The 20,619-nt window shown below is 43.6% G+C and overlaps 1 long non-coding RNA gene across 1 annotated transcript; it reads right to left on the bottom strand.

Moving 5' to 3' along the window:
- Window positions 1–502: 502 nt before the first annotated feature.
- Window positions 503–9,112, bottom strand: LOC107968581 (uncharacterized). Its single transcript, XR_001709855.4, has 3 exons — window positions 8,342–9,112; window positions 3,196–3,287; window positions 503–946 (listed from the first exon to the last, which is right to left on the bottom strand). It is a non-coding gene; the product is annotated as an uncharacterized LOC107968581 (long non-coding RNA).
- Window positions 9,113–20,619: the final 11,507 nt, after the last annotated feature.

The raw sequence follows: 20,619 nt of genomic DNA, 5'->3' as shown, positions 1-20,619 counted from the left end.
GAGACAGTTTTGCTCTGGCTCTGTTGCCCAGGCTGGAGTGCAATGGTGCGATCTTGGCTCATTGCAACCTCTGCCTTCAGGATTCAAGCGATTCTTCTGCCTCAGCCTCCCAAATAGCTGGGATTACAGGCATGTGCCACCACTCCTGGCTGTTTTTTTTGTATTTAGTAGAGACGGAGTTTCACCATCTTGGTCAGACTGGTCTCTAACTCCTGACCTCAAATGATCCACCTGCCTCAGCTTCCCAAAGTGCTAAGATTACAGGCGTGAGCCACTGCGCCGGGCCCCATAAAATATCACTTCTTATGAGAAGTTTAGACATCCAGAACAGACCACTGAAATATAGGGCTTCTGTGAGCACAAAGAAGCCTCTACAGTTGAGGGGCTGGTGAAGAGGAGGGATTTTCACATATTTTGAGCAACTTCAGCTATATTTGAGTTTGGGAAGATTTCAGAAACAACTGCTTCTTTAGGAGACTAGGAAGAACAACCACAGTGCCTATGTCATTGTATATTATTTTATTTAACAAACACCCACACAGCACTTATTATGTGCCAGACCCTGTAAGTGATTTACAAATATTAATTCTTGATTTTTCATAACAATCCTACACAGCAGGTGATATCATCTTCATTATCGTTATCTTCATTTGAACAGATGGAGCAACTGAGGCACAGAGAGGTTAAGTTCTTAGCTTAAGGCCCACAGCTAACAAGCAACAGATCCCAGGATTTCTGGCTGCCGAGTCCATACTCCTAACCACCACGCTGTACTCCTCTAAGAGCAGGTCATATGTAAGGAGGGATTGGGGGTTAGGAAATGTCTGGATGCCAGGTTCCTTTAGCATGTCACTTCTCCATTGTGGAGACATTGCTTTTTAACTTCTGCCAACTTCTACCTCTTCAGCCTGGGGATTCTTTCTCAGGTCTGTGCCTCTCAGATGTTCTTAGGAGAAAAGATATGATCCAATGAAGATCAAAGAAATTTAAAAGTAATCACCAGAATGACCTAGCTTAAGACACTGAGACTGGTGAGCTAAAGGTGAAAATAGCAAGATATTTATGGTTTTGATTGGGTCTGAACCCCCTTGGTTACTTTCATAATTTGCATAAAAATTAATAAAATGCTTTTGTTGCTGTATTTATAGGTTAACATGAATGACTTCTTTTTGGTTTAAGTGAAAAAAGGTATTCGTTCCTGCAAAATGTAACCTTAGCCAAGGACCTTAGAGAGTAAGTTTCTGTAAGTACTAATAGAAAGTAGCACAAGAGCTGGGCACGGTGGCTCACGCCTGTAATCCCAGCACTTTGGGAGGCCGAGGCGGGTGGATCACAAGGTCAGGAGATCGAGATCATCCTGGCTAACACAGTGAAACCCCATCTCTACTAAAAATACAAAAAATTAGCTGGGCATGGTGGTGGGCACCTGTAGTCCCAGCTGCTCGGGAGGCTGAGGCAGGAGAATGGCATGAACCTGGGAGGCGGAGGTTGCAGTGAGCCAAGATGGCGCCACTGCACTCCAGCCTGGGCGACAAAGCAAGACTCCGTCTCAAAAAAAAAAAAAAAAAAGAAAGTAGCACAAGAATGTTAATTTGAATGATCATTTGCCATTAAAAAAAAAAAAACGTAAAAGGAATCTATTTACCCATCAGTAAAGGAATGGCTAAAATTAAAGAACATCCATGTAATCAATGGAACCCAATCATTAAAACAAATAAGGGCTGAGCACAGCATCTCACATCTGTAATCCTAGTGCTTGGGAGGCCAAGGCGGAAGGACCCAGGAGTTTGAGGTTACAGTGAGCTATGACTGTGTCACCAGACTCTGAGTTGGGTGACAGAGCAAGACCCTGTCTCTAAAAAATAAAAAATAAAAACAAATAAGGTCAATCTATACATACTTACCTGAAAAATATGTAAAAGTGTGTATGTAACATATTATTATATGTAATACATACATACATATTAAAATTGTATACATACATACATACACATTAAAATATGTATGTAACATACTTACCCAAAAAATATATATGTAACATATTATTAAGTGAAAAAGAACATTCTCCTTAAATTTAAAAAATTAATAACTGATGGCTTAAATTTTTAAAAATTAAAAAATTTAAAAAAAAAACTGGGCTGGGTGCAGTGGCTCACGCCTGTAATCCCAGCACTTTGGGAGGCTGAGGTGGGTGGATCACGAGGTCAGGAGTTCAAGACCAGCCTGGCCAAGATGGTGAAACCCCATCTCTACTAAAAATACAAAAAATTAGCCGGGCACAGTGGCAGGCGCCTGTAGTCCCAGCTACTCAGGAGGCTGAGGAAGGAGAATCATTTGAACCCAGAGGGTGGAGGTTGCAGTGAGCTGAGATGGTGCCACTGCACTCCAGCCTGGGCGACAGAGTGAAACTCCATCGCAAAAAAAAAAAAAAAAAAAACAAGGCCAGGTACGGTGGCTCACACCTGTAATCCCAGCACTTTGGGAGGCCAAGGCGGGCATATCGTCTGAGGTCAGGAGTTCAAGACCAGCCTGACCAACATGGTGAAACCCCATCTCTACTAAAAATACAAAATTAGCAGGGCATGGTGGTGCACCTGTAATCCCAGCTACTTGGGATGCTGAGACAGGAGAATCGCTTGAACCCAGGAGGCAGAGGTTGCAGTGAGCCAAGATCTCACCATTGCACTCCAGCCTGGGCAACAACTCCGTCTCAAAAATAAATAAATAAATAAAAATAAAAAAGAAAGGCCAGGCGTGGTGGCTCACGCCTGTAATTTCAGCACTTTGGGAGGCCGAGGTGAGCGGATCACTTGAAGTCAGGAGTTGGAGAACAGCCTGGCCAACATGGTGAAACCCTGTCTCAACTAAAAATACAAAAATTAACCAGGTGTGGTGGTGGGTGCCTGTAATTCCAGCTACTCGGGAGGCTGAGGCAGGAGAATCACTTGAACCTGGGAGGCAGAGGTTGCAGTGAGCCTAGGTTGTGCCACTGCACTCCAGCCTGGGCCACAGAGTGAGACTCTATCTTTAAAAAAAAAAAAAAAATTATCATAGCATTACACCATTTTTATAGAAAAAGCACGCAATAACATTTGTTTTTGAAGGTCTATAACATACAGGCATGTGGATATAAATAGAAAAAGTCTAAAAGAGTACATACAAACCTCTTAAGAGTAGTTATCTCTGGAGAATTACCTGAACAAGGCTGGTCATGGTGAAAAGGAAATAAATTTTCACTTTCCAGACTTCCTGTTTGTGGTAGGTAAGATTCACCAAGTGCATACAAGCTAAAGCACAAGCAAGCATATGGGAACCATTAAACAATTGGAGGGAGATTAAGAAATAATTAATTATAAATAAGCTGTGTATAAAATTTGACCAACTCATGAGACAGATCATATAACCACTTAATGCACCAGTTATTTTATAATTATGCATAAATTATTCTGCTCGCTTTACCAGACTTCTATTCCATGATGCTATGAATTTTAGGGTTTTATTTTTATTAAAACTTGAAGAAGGGAGAAAAATGCCTTCCAAGGACTGTTAAGTCAATACTTACTGCATTGGTCTTTTATTCCTCTATATTCTTTTTAGGAACTGATACAGATATTTATATGAACTATCACCATATTTCACACCATTAAAAAAAACAACAACAACAACTTTAGTCCAGGCATGGTGGTTCACACCTGTAATCCCAGCACTTTGGGAGGCTGAAGCAGGCAGATCACTTGAGGCCAGGAGTTCAAGACCAGCTTGGGCAGCATGGTGAAACCCCATCTCTACTAAAAATACAAACATTAGCCAGGCGTGGTGGTGTAGGCACCTGTAATCCCAGCTACTCGGGAGGCTGAGGAAGGAGAATCACCTGAACCCGGGAGGGAGGCAGAGGTTGCAGTGAGCCAAGATCACACCATTGTACTCCAGCCTGGCAACAGAGTGAGACTCTGTCTCAAACAAAAAAAAAGGAGACAAATTAAATTTAGCAGAGTTTATTTGAGCAAAGCAGTGTGAGCAACAAGCTTTTATAGGCCAAACATAGAAGCAAAGTAGAAAAATCACCTGATTGGCTACAGTTAAGTGGCTGCCTTATTTGGGGATGGTCTGATCACTTGGCTGCCTGTCATTGGCTGATGCTTGGCTGTTAGAAAATATACTCCTAAGTTAGGCTTTCCATTTCTTTTGCACCAAGTTAGGTTACAGTTTGTTAAGTATATAGGAACTCAAAGTACGAAGACAGCCTCAAGCTAGTGGCTCCTGCTTATTTAATTTAACATCACTGATCGAATGGCAGTGTTGTATGATGAAAACAACATGACATAGAGTTAGGGGACCAGTCCAGATTCTTTTGCTGAGTCTCTGGATAACTCCTGCTGCTTAATATCTGCAGGTTCCTATTTAATCCTATTTAATCTTAAAAATAAAATCTATGATTCAAGAAGCAAGAGAACAGTATCTCTTCGTGGACATGCATCTCAGATGCTGGCAAAACTTTGTTAATCAGCTTACTAAGCAGAGCTGAAGATGACATCTGAAAGAGTGTCCTCTCCCTGCCTCTAGTATGTGTTGCCTCTGCTTCCTCCATGATCCATTCAAGTGTCACATTGTGCAGTCATGGGAATCACTAGGGCCAGTCTCTCATACCTCTCCGCCTCCCCTCCTCTTTCTCCATGCTCAGGAATGACAGAAATCCCAAACCCAGGACTTCCTGTGCTCTGTTGCCCAGGAGAGTCCAACTTGCGCATTACAGCCAGCATGATCTTCCTAAAACATGTGTCTAATCATGTCATCCCAGTTTAAAATCCCTTGTTACAATTCCTCACCATTTACAGCCAAGTCCATCCTCTTTGCTTGGCATAAAAACCTTAATGCTGTGGCTCCAGTGCACCTTTTCACCTCCTTTCTTGCCTTCGATATTGTACTGCTGCCAACTCCCCACCCCATTCCCCACGTGCAAAATCTTTGAGACATATAAAAATGTCTCCAGTTTACTATATGCAGGCCCATATTCTCTTAGCAAAGCTCCCAGAGGCCAGAGGTATTTCCAAATTCATAATTTTTTTCAGGTTTTTGACAAGTAACCCCATGCTTGTATCATATAGTACACAACACCTAGCAGGGTCTAAGACATCAATTCATCATTACAAACATAAATATCTCTGCCAGAAACCTAAATATTCACATTAAGTGTGAATACATTTGCAAATGACCTTAGGTCAGTTCAGGTCTGGTTTTCCACTTAGCAAGGGCCACTTCCTTTGGCCCCTCTAGATCTATTTTCTATCCTTTTCCACCTGCTCTGTGCCATGGGAAACTGACCTATCTAGACTTCAGCTTCACACTCTGTTGCCCTCAGGCTACTGATGGGGTATAACCAACGGGGAGCCCATCAAGCTCCCCAGGAAGGTTGGGGTATTTCCCTTGCCTGAAGAACATTCTGAGACTCACTGTTGCTCTTAGGCAGTCATCTTCCCATGACTCTTTCCTTCTGAGTTCTAAGAAGCACTCCCTCTTCTCATCTCTTTGCATCTAGGAGTCATAACAGTTCTGTTCTTTCTAGTGCTAGGGTACTGTCTCACTTTCACACCACTATCCCTTGTGCCAACACTATCCCCTGTGGTTTTTTGTTTGTTTGTTTTCTTTTTTGAGACAGAGTCTTGCGCTGTCTGTCACCCAAGCTGGAGTACAGTGGCGCAATCTCCGCTCACTGCAACCTCTGCCTCCCTGGTTCAAGCGATTCTCCTGCCTCAGCCTCCCATGTAGCTAAGGCCCCTGTCACCATGCCTGACTAATTTTTGTATTTTTAGTAGGGACGGGGTCTCACCATATTGGCCAGGCTATTCTTGAACTCCTGATCTCGAGTGATCCGCCCACCTCAGCCTCCCAAAGTGCTGGGATTACAGGTGTGAGTGCCCGCCCCGCTTCCCATGGTTTTTCTGCACCTCACCCACACCTGTATACAAAATCTGTTTATTAAATCTTCTTCAAGTGATCCCAATTTGAGAATGCCACTGTGTCCTGATGGGTCCCCGACAAATGCAGCACACCCATGAGTTCAAATTGAGTTGGGTCTGGTTTTCCTGACAAATAAGTTAAGAAAAGCTTTCAGCTTTTTGAACTTTTGGGATTTCAGAATGAAAGATAAGATTTTGTGAATCCATACACTATACTGTCTTTTTCTTCTGTTTACACACACTGTTCTCTCCACTTAGAATGTCCTTCCTTTTCTTGTCCACCTGGCTAACTTTTATTTAGCCTTTAAACATCATCTGTCCAATGAACATCAAGGGTAAATTACCATGGACCAATCCTCTGTAGACAACCCACCATCCAACAGTCCTGGGCATGTGTAAATGCAACAGCCTTGGAGAACTTGTGTGAGAATGGGGCTTGGAGCCTCCACCTCTTGGTTCAAGCGATTCTCCTGCCTCAGCCTCCCAAGTAGCTGGGATTTACAGTCATGCACCACCACACCATGTCCCGCTAATTCTTTTTTTTTTTTTTTTTTTTTTTTTTTGAGACAGAGTCTGACTCTGTCACCCAGGCTGGAGTGCAGTGGTGCAATCTCAGCTCATTGCAACCTCTGTCTCCCGGATTCAAGCAATTCTCCTGCCTCAGCCTCCAGAGTAGCTGGGATTACAGGCATGTGCCACTACGCCAGGCTAATTTTTTTTTTTTTTTGCATTTTCTTATTAGTAGAGACGGGGTTTCATCATATTGGCCAGGCTGGTCTCGAACTCCTGACCTTGTGATCCACCTGCCTCGACCTCCCAAAGTGCTGGGATTACAGGCGTGAGCCACCGCATTCGGCTCATTCTTGTATTTTTAGTGGAGACAGGGTTTCACCATGTTGGCCAGGCTGGTCTCAAACTTTTGACCTCAAGAGATCTGCCCACCTCAGCCTCCCAAAGTGCTGGCATTACAGGCATGAGCCACTGCACCAGGCCCACATCACTTTTTAAGAATATTGACTGGGTGCGGTGGCTCACGCCTGTAATCCCAGCACTTTGGGAGGCCGAGGCGGGTGGATCACGAGGTCAGGAGTTCGAGACCAAGCTGGCCAACATGGTGAAATCCCATCTCTACTAAAAGTACAAAAAATTAGCTGGGCGTGGTGGCATGCACTTGTAATCCCAGCTACTCGGGGACTGAGACAGGAGAATCACTTAGACCCGGGAGGTGAGGTGGAAGTTGCAGTGAGCCGAGATTGTGCCACTGCAGTCCAGCCTGGGCGACAGACTGAGACTCTGTTTCAAAAAAAAAAAAAAAACAATATTATAATCACACCCCAGAAATGGGTTACCATGCACAGTGTGGAATACATAAAACTAAACAAGATTTATTGACAAATGCTTTCAAACTTTGTTGAACAATGAACCAAATTGTTAACTAAAATTTTAAATGCAGCTTCATTCGTTTTTTGCCATTTCCACTTTTCTTACTGTTTCTTCCCATTTTCAGTGGCTTGCTCTCCTGAGCAGGGACAGGAATTCCTGTCCTAAAGTTGGATGACATCTGGCTGGAACCATAAGATGTGTGCTGTGACAGAAACCAGAGCAGCTGGCAATCTGGGAACTGGAACTGTCTTCGTCGATTTTGAATATTTGGTCACCTTATCTGAGATTACCCATAAACTCACTTTTTTTAAGTCTCTCTGAAGGCAGCTTTTATTGTGTAATTTTAAAAGAATTTTTTTATGTTTTTTAATGATCTGGGTTAATTTTAAACAAGGATTTATGAAATATGAGCTGGTGCCAGGAAAACGTGGATCAATTGTTGCTTCCCTAGAGGAAATAGTGGTCTTTTAATAATAGATCTTAATAAAGTGTCTATATTTATTTTAGGACTTAAAAAATAGACAAAGCAAAATATGGGTTAAGTAAGGTTTTGTGGTTTGCATGAAAACTAAATTGTACATGGCCTGAATAAGAAAAAAAAGTTCTAATTAGACTCTTGGTTCTAGCAAGTAGATACTCATTTAGATGTCCTTAAGAAAAGGTGTTAATTATATGAGTATCATATCACTTAGGATTAACATTGGCTATATGTGACAGACATCCAAAACAGTGGTGGCTTAAATTAGATAGTACTTATCTTTCTTGTAAAACTCCAGAGATAGGCAGTCCGGAACTGGCCTGGCTCCACGTCAATGGACCAGCATACTTTTCTGCTGCAGACTACTAGGATTTCGGTCAATACATAGAAAATCTAGCCAACCGAAAGGAAAGGGGAGGATAAATGGAATTTCCCCTCCCTTTAAAGATGTGTCTAGGAAATTGCATACCCCACTTCCTCTGACAGCACATTAAACAGAATATAATCAAATGGCAGAGCTTACCTGATTGGAAGTTTGAGCAGTGTAGTTCTCATACCAGAAAGCTATGTCCCCAGCTAAAAAGTGAAAGGTTCCTTAGATAGGAAGATGGCAAAGACAGATATTGGGGAAAATGAGTAGTTCTTTTAAACTTAAAGAATTATCCATCCCATCTGATAAGCCGTTAGGCTCAATTTCTGCAGCCTTTGCCTTTCCTTCTTAAATAGCCAGCCATCTCCTTGTTCTTTAATCTAGGGGTAAAGAGAATTACAAAAAGAATTAGTCTTCTATGTTTACTTGACACTTTGCCCCTGTAGGGCAGAGCCTGCCATGTCAGGACAGTTTGTGGGTGGCTGGAGCTGGAACCAATCAAACCCTAACCATGAGCCTGGAAAACAAGGTCTAGTTAGGAATCACGAAGAGAAAAACGAATGCTGTGGAAGCCATCAACAAATACCACAATGTCTAAGAGGCAGCTCTTAGTTAACATGTTCAAATCAGAATTCTTCATTTCTCTTCCAAATTGTACCTCAAAGTGCCCTACCACCCACCCAGTTGTTTAAGCCAAATATTGAAGTGTAATAACTTTAGCCTCTTTTCCTTCACTCCTTATATCCAGTCTGGACCAGTTACATAATTTGCAGGTCCAGTGAAAAATGAAAACACAGAGCTCCTTGTTAAAAAATTATTAAGAATTTCAAGACAGCAATAGCAGAGCATTAAACCAACTGTGGGGTCCTTCTAAGTGTGAGGCCCAGTGTGACTACATAGAAAGGCAGCCCTGCATCCAATATATATCTATGTGTTTTGCAAGTTCTACCTCTGTGATGGTAAATTTTGTGTGTCCACTTGACTGGGCCATGGTGTGCCTAGACTTTTGATCAAATACCATTCTGGATGTGTCTGTGAAGGTGGTTCTGGATGAGATTAACATGGGAATAGGTAGAGACAAAGTAAAGCAAATTGTCTTCCCTAATGTGTGTCAGTCCCATCCGATCATTTGAAGGCCTGAATAGAACAAAGGGCTGAGCTTCCTGGGAAATAGAAGGAACTCCTTCTGCCTGACTGAGCTGGGTCATTAGTCTTTTCCTACTTGCAGACTTAAACTGAAACATCAGCTCTTTTTTGAGTCTTGAGCCAGGCGGCATTCAGACTGGGACTTTCACCGTCTGTTCTCTTGGTTCTCAGGGCTTCAGACTCAGGCTAGAACTGCACCATCAGCTATCCTGGGTCTTCAGCTTGCCAACTGCAGATCTTGAGCCTTCTTAGCCTCCATAATTGCATGAACCAATTCCTTATAATACTTTCTCTCTCTCCTTCCTTCCTCCTTCCTTCCTTCCTTCCTTCATTCATTCCTTTTCTTCTTCTTTTTTTTTTGAGACGGAGTCTCAAAGCAAAACTCCAGGCTGGAGTGCAATGTTGTGATCTCGGCTCACCGCAACCTCTGCCTCCCGGGTTCAAGCAATTCTCCTGCCTCAGCCTCCCGAGTAGCTGGGACTACAGGCATCTGCTACCACGCCTGGCTACTTTTGTATTTTTAATAGAGACGGGGTTTCTCCATGTTGGTCAGGCTGGTCTCGAACTCCCGACCTAAGGTGATCCACCCGACTCGGCCTCCCAAAGTGCTGGGATTACAGGCATGAGCCACCGCGGCAGGCCCTTCCTTCCTTCCTTTCTTTCTCTCTTTCCTCTTTCTTTCTCTCTTTGCATATACCTATATATAGATATAAATATAGATAGATCAAATACATCCATTTTATATATATATATATATATATATATATATATATATATATATATAAATAACATCCTATTGGTTTATTTCTCTGGAAAACTCTAATACAACCTCCAAAACATTTCTTAAATTGGTACACTTCTCCCCATCTCCATGACAATGTCTCTGGATCTCTGGGTCTGGACTAAGTTCCCAGTACCTGCTTTCACTTTTGCCTCTTCTTCAATGGTGTTCAATGAGAGAAGAAAACCACAGGGATAAGCCAGGTGCAGTGGCTCACACCTGTAATCCCAGCACTTTGGGAGGCCGAGGCGGGTGGATTACCTGAGGTCAGGAGTTCGAGATCAGCCTGGGCAACACAGTGAAACCCCGTCTCTACTAAAAATACAAAATTAGCTGGGCATGGTGACACGTGTCTGTAATCCCAGCTACTCTGGAGGCTGAAGCAGGAGAAACATATACATACATATGTAACAAAACAAATATATAAAAATCACGTTTTATGCATAAAAATGTAAATATATAACATTTTATAGAAAATCTATGTATATAAATATATTTAAAATATAAATATTGATAAAAATTTTAACTGTAAATTATATATAAATACACTTATATAAAATATAAATAAATTGATATATATATATACACTTATTGTAGGACTTTCACCTTAGAAAACTGTGGGAGCTGATTAAACACTATATGTGCCTGGTGCCAGAGGTTGGGGCTGGTACTTAGAAGGGAGGATGAATGCAAAGTGAAGACATAAGGATCAACTAGCATCTGGAAAGAGAAACATGAACCTACAAGGACAGACCTCTCAGTAACTCCAAGCTTCCACAGATAGTCTAATGTTCAGCCCTTAGTCATGGAGCTAAACATGTTTCTGGCCCGGGACTTGGAGAAGCTAAAGGAGAACATCTGGCAGGAGTTGAAGGAACTGTGGGCTGGATGTTGCCCAAGGCCAGCAAGGTGAGTCAGCAGATTACAACAACATGGGTGAGCTGGGATGGGTGCCGGTGCCCTGTGCAGACCTTTCAAGTGTAAAAACAAGCTACTGCTTCCTTCTCACCTTTCAAATACCATGCAAAATGCCTCCCATGAGGCTTGCTAATCCTGAGTCAGGTAGCAAAGGAAATTCTTGAAAAAAAATAAAAGGCCGGGCGCCGTGGCTCATGCCTGCAATCCCAGCACTTTGGGAGGCCGAGGCGGGTGGATCGCGAGGTCAAGAGATCGAGACCATCCTGGCCAACATGGTGAAACCCCGTCTCTACTAAAAATACAAAAATTAGCTGGGCATGGTGGTGGGCGCCTGTAGTCCCAGCTACTCAGGGGGCTGAGGCAGGAGAATCGCTTGAACCAGGGAGGCAGAGGTTGCAGTGGGCCAAGATCACACCACTGCATTCCAGCCTGGTGACAGAGCAAGACTCCATCTCAAAAAAAAAACAAAACACAAAACAAAACAAAAAATTTCGGTTTAGCCAAGCTGATACAATACAACCCCACACTCCTTCAACTAACTCCAACATGGCAGCAGTAGGGTTCATTTAAAAATACGAATCAGGCTGGGCACGATGACTCAAGCCTGTAATCCCACAGCTCTGGGAGGCCAAGGAGGCAGGATCACTTGAGGCCAGGAGTTCAAGACCAGCCTGTGCCACATAGCGAAACCCCATCTCTACAAAAAAATTTAAAAACTAGCCATGTGTGGTGGGTGACATGTGCCTATAGTCTTAGAAACTCGGAGGCTGAGGCAGGAGGATCACTCGAGCTCAGAAGTTGGAGGCTGCAGTGAGCTATAATCACACCACTGTACTCCACCCTGAACAACATAGCAAGATCTTGTTTCTAGAAAAAAAATATATATATATATTATATATATATATATACCCACACACATAAATCAGACCACTTTTCTTTCCTAAAGTCTTCCAAATGTTTCCCATTGCATTTAGAATAAAATCTAAACTCTTTACTGTAGTTTACAACACTGCATAGGATCTGACCCCTACCACTTCTCAGAGCTCCTTGCATTTTGTACCACTTTCTCCTTGCTCACCATTCCTGAGCCACTGGCCTTCTTTTTTTTTTTTTTTTTTTTTTTTTTGGAGATGGAGTCTTACTCTGTTGCTCAGGCTGGAGTGCAATAGCACGATCTTGGCTCACTGCAACCTCTGCCTCCCAGGTTCAAGTGATTCTACTGCCTCAGACTCCCAAGTAACTGGGATTACAGGCACCTGCCATCATGCCCAGCTAATTTTGTTTTGTTTTGTTTTGTATTTTTGTAGAGACCAAGCTGGTCTTGAACTCCTGACCTCAGGTGATTGCACGCCTTGGCCTCCCAAAGTGCTGGGATTACAGGCTTGAGCCACCACGCCTGGCCACCATTGGCCTTCTACCTATTCTTCAGTCACTGAGGTGATTCCTGCCTAAGAGCCTTTGCACCAGCTGTAACATCTGCCTGCAACATTCTTCCCATTGATTGATCTTCAGGTCACCAGCTCTTTCTTTTTATTCAGATTTCAGCTTAAACATCATCTCCTCAGAGACCTGCCTCCCTGACCACTTAATCTAAAGAAGCCCACCATACCTCAATATTCTCTGTCACATCACTCTGTCTTAATAGTCGTTTTCACCATTAGAAATTATCTTATTTATTGTTTGCTTGTTTATTTTCTCTTTCCCACCACCATCACTATCAGAATATAGGCTCTGTAAGAACAAGGATTTTCTTGTTTCTCTGCTTGGCACATGATCGTGCTCAATAAATGTTTGTTGAGGCAACTGTAAACCAAAAACAAAATTCTAAGCCCCCCAACCAACTGACTGGATCCTTCCTCTTAGCCAAGGGCGTTCCAAAGTTAACCTCCAAACTAGTTAAGGCCATGATAGGAAGGGGGAGTTGGACGTGCCTCATCATACTCTTCTCCCTCTGGAATTCAGGCACAGCTGACCAGCATTAACATTAAAACAGAGACTTTAAGACTGACAAAACAGACTGTAGCAATAAGATACCAACATGACAGATGGTAGGCCCTGAAAAAAATAGAAGTATTTTACCCCCAAATATATTTCTTTGATGTATTTTGAAATGGCCCTACAAAGTTGTCTCTTGTGGGGGAAATCTACATTCTGTAGAGAATCTACTTCCTTTTCTAGGTCTTTTCCCTGATCCAGGAGACAATTAACTAAGAGCGTGACAGCTTTCTAAGTCTGATAAGGAACATCTACAACAAGCTTGTTCAATCCACGCACCAAAACAGCTATGAATGTGGTCCAACACAAATTTGTAAACTTTCTTAAAACATTATGATATTTCTTTGCAATTTTTATTTTTTTTAAGAAGGAGTCTGGCTCTGTTGCCTAGGCTAGAGTGCAGTGGTGCGATCTCGGCTCACTGCAACCTCTGCCTCCCTGGTTCAAGCGATTCTCCTGCCTCAGCCTCCTGAGTAGCTAGGACTACAGGCATGCACCACCACGCCCGGCTAATTTTGTATTTTTAGTAGAGACGAGGTTTCAATGTGTCAACCAGGCTGGTCTTGAACTCCTGACCTCAAGCAATCCGCCCATCTCGGCCTCCCAAAGTGCTGAGATTACAGGCGTGAGCCACTGTGCTGGGCCTTGCAATTTTTTTTTTAGTATATTCTATGTGTGACCCAAGGCAATTCTTCTTCTTCCAGTGTGGCCCAGGGAACCCAAAAGATTGAACACCCCTGATCTACAATGTATTCTCTCTAAAGCCTGCTACCTGGAGGCTTCATCCACATGGTAAGAACCTTGGTCTCCACAATCCCTAATTCTAACCAAGATACTCCCTTCTATTAATTCCAGGTCTTTAGATAATAGCTTAACTCTTTCAACCAACTGCCAATCAGAAAATATTTGAATTCACATATAACCTGGAAACCCCCACTCCGAGTTGTCCCACCTTTCCAGACAGAACCAGAACAATGAGCATCTGACATGTATTGCTTGATGTCTTATGTCTCCCTAAAACATACAAAACATTCTAGGCATGGTGGCTCACACCTGTAATCCCAGCACTTTGGGAGGCCGAGATGGGCAGATCACCTGAGGTCAGGAGTTCAAGACCAGCCTGGCTAACACAGAGAAACCTCTTCTCTACTAAAAATACAAAAAATTAGCCAGGTGTGGTGGCGGGCGCCTGTAGTCCCAGCTACTCGGGAGGCTGAGGCAGGAGAATTGCTTGAACCTGGGAGGCGGAGGTTGCAGTGAGCCGAGATGGTGCCACTGCACTCCAGCCTGGGCGACAGAGCGAGACTCTGTCTCCAAAACAAACAAACAAAAACCAAGCTGTAGCCTGACCATCTTGAGCACATGTTCTTAGGACCTCTTAAGACTGTATCTCGGGCCATTGTCAGTCATATTTGGGCTCAAGATGAATCTCTTCAAATATTTTACAGAGTTTGACTCTTTTCATTGGCAGAATGAAAAAAAAATTGGATTGATATGAGTTTATAGGTCTGCCATAACAAAGTACCATAAAATGGGTGGTTTAAAATAACAGAAATTGGGCCGGGCATGGTGGCTCATGCCTGTAATCTCAGCACTTTGGGAGGCCGAGGTGGGCAGATCACTTGAGGCCAGGAGTTCAAGACCAGCCTGGCCAACGTGGTGAAACCCCATCTCTACTAAAACAAACAAACAAAAAAATTAGCCAGGTGTGGTGGCTCATGCTAGTAATACCAGCTACTCAGTAGGCTGAGGTAGGAGAACTGCTTGAACCTGGGAGGCAGAGGTTGTAGTGAGCCGAGACTGCACCACTGCACTCCAGCCTGAGGGACAGAGCAAGACTCTGTCTCAAAAAAAAATAAAATAGGGCCAGGCGCAGTGGCTCATGCCTGTAATCCCAGCACTTTGGGAGGCCGAGTCGGGTGGATCACGAGGTCAGGAGATCGAGACCATTCTGGCTAACATGGAGAAACCTCATCTCTACTAAAAATACAAAAAATTAGCCGGGCATGGTGGCGGGCACCTGTAGTCCCAGCTACTTGGGAGGCCGAGGCAGGAGAATGGCATGAACCCTGGAGGTGGAGCTTGCAGTGAGCCGAGATCACGCCACTGCACTCCAGCCTGGGCAACAGAGCGAGACTCCGTCTCAAAAAATAAATAAATAAATAAAATAAAATAAAATAAAATAAAATAACAGAAATTGGCAAGGTGCAGTGGCTCACAGCTGTAATCTTGGTACTTTGGGGGCCGAGGCAGGCGGATCACCTGAGGTCGGGAGTTCGGGACCAGCCTGACCAACATGGAGAAACCCCGTCTTTGCTAAAACTACAAAATTAGCCAGGCATGGTGGCACATGTCTGTAATCCCAGCTACTCCGGAGGCTGAGGCAAGAGAATCGTTTGAACCGGGGATGCTGAGGTTGCGGTGAGCCGAGATCGCACCATTGCACTCCAGCCTGGACCACAAGAGCACATCTCGTTAAAAAAAAAAAAAAATCCACATCTACCATCTTCAAGTCATTCATGCGACCTCATTCCTCCTGGATGTCAGACAAGAATTTGGGTGCCATGAGTGCAGGTGCAAAAGGCTGTCACACTGACCCTCCACTGCTGTCCACAGACTGCAAAGCTAAAAGGGCACTGAAACACTCCTTCTGCAGCTTCATAGGTCACAGACAACCCCCCAGCCACTGCAGTGGGGGCTGCATGGAGTTTTGCTCCTGCTGGTGCCCAAAAATGCTCACGCCAGCTCCTGAACCTATTCATCTGTGCTTCCCCTCCAGCAAGGGGTAGATCCCGGAGGGACCAAGTTAATTGAGTCTGCCCCTGCCGGCACCAAAGTGGCCAGCTAGTTCTAGTCCCTGTGTACTCCAGTTTCTGCCCATGAAGGGGTCAGGGAAATATCCTGCTTTTCATAAGGACACCAGTCATTGGATTTACGGTTCATTCTAAAACCTACATGATTTCACACTGAAAATCCTTAATTACATCTGCAAAGTCTCTTATCCAAATAAAGCCACATTCAAAGCTACTCAGGGTTAGGACTGGAATATATCTTTTTAAGGGACACAGGACAGATTTCAACTCATTACAGGGCTGATTAAAGGTTTCTATCATGCTTGCTTCTTCAACTGAGACAGAGTCCCTTATACTATAAGGCTTATAGATTAGACTCTAAACTTGACACTGCCTATTAGGACTACTAGTGAATGCTTTATGCCACAAGAAATACAGACATTTTTAGGTAATGAAGAAAGGAAGATTTTTATGTTCCCCTAAAATATTAATATTACAGGGTGTCAGTGGGGGTGTGAACAATAATTAATAATTAATTGAATTAATTAATTCCAGAATCAGGAATTTATTTGATTGCAAACCTGTCGATGCATCTCTCAGGGTACGCTGAGTACCTGAATGCTTAACAATACTTGGCAATGTGATAAATTGCCTGGATTTGTAAGTAAAGTTTCTGACAATGTAACAGCTGGAAGGACAAATGACCTTTGTTTTGCATTTGTGTTAACATTTAAGAGGCTTTAGAAACAAACCATTCTACTTTGCTGTTGGGAAGCCATTTGGAAAAATCAGGCTTGTTGGAACAAGTTGCTATGGGAGGAACTTAAAGCAAAGCATTGCTGGATAAGCTCAAAACTTCCTGTGAAAACTTGAGATATCCTCCCCACCTCTTGTTCTTCAAGAAGTCATTAAAGGGGAGGGAGAGAGAAGACTGAGTATTAAGAGAACTGTTCAGGCCGGGCGCAGTGGCTCACGCCTGTAATCCCAGCACTTTGGGAGGCCGAGGCAGGTGGATCACGAGGTCAAGAGTTGGAGACCAGCCTGGCCAACATGATGAAACCCCGTCTCTACTGAAAACACAAAAATTAGCCGGGCATGGTGGCGTGTGCCTGTAATCCCAGCTACTCGGGAGGCTGAGGCAGGAGAATTGGTGGAACCCGGGAGGCAGAGGTTGCAGTGAGCCGAGATTGCACCATTGCACTCCAGCCTGGGTGACAGAGCGAGACTGTCTCAAAAAAAAAAAACCAAAAAAAACTGTTTAGTGTTAGAAACAGAGGCACCATTCCAGCCATACAGAGCTGTCAATGAGGAAGATTACCTTTAGCCACCTGAGTTCAGATTTCTAACTACTAAAACCGTTGATCATAAGGTAAGTAAGTTCTTACTTTGGGTCAGAGAACACAACAAAAAAGCCCGGGACCTTAAATAAAAATCATGCTTACTAAGTATTTACCTAATTGGGAAGCCAGAAGAGATCAGTAACATCTCATATATTTACCCCTAGAATCTGGCAGACACCGGAGACAGACTTAAAGCCCACAACACTACTTGCAGATGGGGACTGAGAAAGGAAATGCTTAGTCTGTTCTGGCTTTTGTGAAGAAGGGCATTTTTTTTTTTGGTAGACTCTACCTGTGAGAACTCTTATCACCAGCCTCCAGAAAGTAAGATCCAGAAACAGGAGAAAGTCACAATGTCAAGCTCACTTGACTCCATAAGCAAAAACTATCGTTCCTCCCACCCTCCTTGGTTGGCTCAGACCCTTGTCCTAAGAGTCAGAGTGAAACCGCCTTTGCAAAAATTACAACTGAGAAAATTGTGATTGACCTAATCGACTCCATCTTACTTTCAAACCGTCAAGTTGTGCTTGTTCATTCTTGGGTGTGAGCCCAATGAACTTTGGGAGGAACTTAGTTTATAGTTTAGCTTTGAAACAAAGACAATAACTGCCCTTTCCCAAAATAAACACCCTTCCTGCCTGGGGGCTAGACTGCTTTTTTTTTTAAAGGACTAACAAATTAGCTACAGGATTATAAATTATGGTTTAGGAGTCATGCAGCTGGAAGTGGCAAGATTCTGAACCTCCTCAAATTGTTCCTGGGAATAACATAACTATTGTAGAACCTAAGATCAGTGCTTGACATATTTTGTAGACCCTACACTTGATGGATCGGCTAGCACCACCCAGATCAATAAACTGGCTCATCTGGTCTTGTGGCCTCCACCCAGGAAATGACTCAGTATAAGAGGACAGCTTCAACTCTCTATGATTTCATCTGTGAGTCAACCAATCAGCACTCCCGATTCACTGCCCCTGCCCCAACCAAATTATCCTTAAAAACTCTGATCCCCGAATTCTCGAGGAGGCTGATTTGAGTAATAATAAAACTCCAGTCTCCTGTACAACCAGTTCTGTGTGAATTAAACTCTTCACTACTGCAATTCCCCTGTCTTGATAAATTAGCTCTGTCTAGGCAGTGGGCAAGGTGGACCCTTTGAGTGGTTACAAGGGGTGAATTCAGTGGGGTCGAGAGGTTGGTCTTGACTCTAAGGATGAACAAGTACGGTCAAAACCCTATGGGGGATTTCTGCCTGCTTCCAGGTAACTCTGGAACCTCAATACTACCGAATTTGAACCAACACATGGGAAGTGAGGAAGTGGGGCAGGAGTCGGGGTGTGGAACAATGCAATACCTAACCAGACCCAGAAATCCAATAGAGCTTTAGAGATTTCCAGCAATCCTTTAGGAGAATGGGGCTAGCCTGTGAGCTGTAGACAGTCCAACTGTCCTAAGTAAAATACAGTACAGCCGTATTGTGCTTCATCTTCTGATCTCAACTTATCCTCCACCCTCTCCCTGCTCCCAGCTCCCCCACTCCTACACCACATGCTCTCAGAAGTTGTGTAGCACAATGTACAAGAAGTTGCAAGTATTATTCTCAAGGAAGTACAGTATATGATGGGAAGGAGAGGGTTCTATTCACCAAAAATCATCTTAAGAAATAAGGATTTCTACTTTGGGAGGCCAAGGTGGGCAGATAACCTCAGGTCCGGAGTTCGAGACCAGCCTGACCAACATGGTGAAACCCTGTCTCTACTAAAAATACAAAATTAGCTGGGCACGGTGGCGCATGCCTGTAATCCCAGCTAATCGGGAGGCTGAGGGAGGAGAATCACTTGAACCCGGGAGGCGGAGGTTGCGGTGAGTCAAGATCACGCCATTGCATTCCAGCCTGGGCAACAAGAGCAAAACTCCATCTCCAAAAAAAAAAAAAAGAAAGAAAGAAAGAAGGATTTCTTTGTTGAAAAAATTCTTTGACAGTTGCTTGGGGGTAGAAACTAACACCTGAGGGGTACAGATTTGGGTGGACTATCTGCAGAAGGCAAGCAGATGACTTTGTAGGTTGTTCCACAGAGGGAATGGGTAGAGGAGAAAGGAAAGATAAGAGAGACGGGATGGAACCAGGAGATATGAGCTCCTTGCCAGCCTGTCACTTAAGGCAGAAGGCAGCTTTAACACCATTAAAAGTCAATTTCAAAAAGTGTCTGTTTTTTAGCCGGGTATGGTGGCTCATGCCTGTAATCCCAGCACTTTGGGAGGCCAAGGTGGGCGGATCACCTGTGGTCAGGAGTTTGAGACCAGCCTGGCTAACATGGTGAAACTCCGTTTCTACTAAAAATACAAAAAAAAAAAAAAAAAAAAATTAGCCAGGCGTGGAGGCGCGTGCCTATAATCCCAGTTACTCGGGAGGCTGAGGCAGGAGAATCGCTTGAACCTAGGAGCCGGAGGGTGTAGTGAGCCGAGATTGTGCCATTGCACTCCAGGTTGGGCAACAAGAGCAGAACTCCATCTCAGAAAAAAAAAAAAAAAGTTAAAAAAAAACTCTGTTTTTAAAATATTCCAAAAAACATACAAAATATCCTAAAATTATGGACTCCTTTGAAGTACAATTATTTTGGTAAAAGATGAAAGATTTATAGGATCTGAAGAGAAACTAGAGAATCAAGTACAATTATTTGGATAAAAGATAGAAAAAGAAGAAAATTTTTAAAAAGAAAACATTTGCATATAACAACTTTCTGAGCTTCTTGTTAAGAACCTGGTGAGCAGTAGGTGCTCCAAATTATTTCCTGCATGAGTGACTCTCCTGCCACTCCCCACTTTCCCAACCTGTACTTCACACTCCAGCAACTACTTGTATTTCCTGTTTGCCATGCCTTTTCTCACTGTGTGTCTGTTGTGGTTGGAATATTCTCTGCCTATCTTTCCTTTCCCCACCCTCCTCCAAAAACACACTCTCTTGCCCACTAAGCAAGTTACTACTCATTTTTATCCCTGCCTCCTACTGTCTCCCATGGGCAAGGCAGTCTCTCATTTCCACCAGGTTTCAACTCAACAATCACAGAACTAGGCTGAGTGCAGTGGCTCACGCCTGTAATCCCAGCACTTTGGGAGGCCGAGGCAGGTGAATCACCTGAGATCAGGAGTTCAAGACCAGCCTGGCCAACATGGTGCTAAAAATGCGAAATACTAAAAATGCGAAAATTAGCCGGGCATGGTGGCAGGCACCTACAGTCCCAGCTACTTGGGAGGCTGAGGCAGGAGCATCACTTGAACCTGGGAGGCAGAGGTTGCAGTGAGCTGAGATCGTGCCAATGCACTGCAGCCTGAGTGACAGAGCAAGACTCTGTATTAAAAAAAAAAAAAAATCACAGAACTTCTCATTAAGGCCATCTCTGGCCATCTACTAAAATGCCAACATCCCCACCCACACCCCCAAATCTTCACAGCCCTCTT

Source organism: Pan troglodytes, chromosome 16 (assembly GCF_028858775.2).
Source record: "Pan troglodytes isolate AG18354 chromosome 16, NHGRI_mPanTro3-v2.0_pri, whole genome shotgun sequence".
Classification (NCBI taxonomy): domain Eukaryota; kingdom Metazoa; phylum Chordata; class Mammalia; order Primates; family Hominidae; genus Pan; species Pan troglodytes.
Note: the sequence above shows the minus strand (reverse complement) of the source record. Positions and strands in the feature narration are given on the sequence as shown.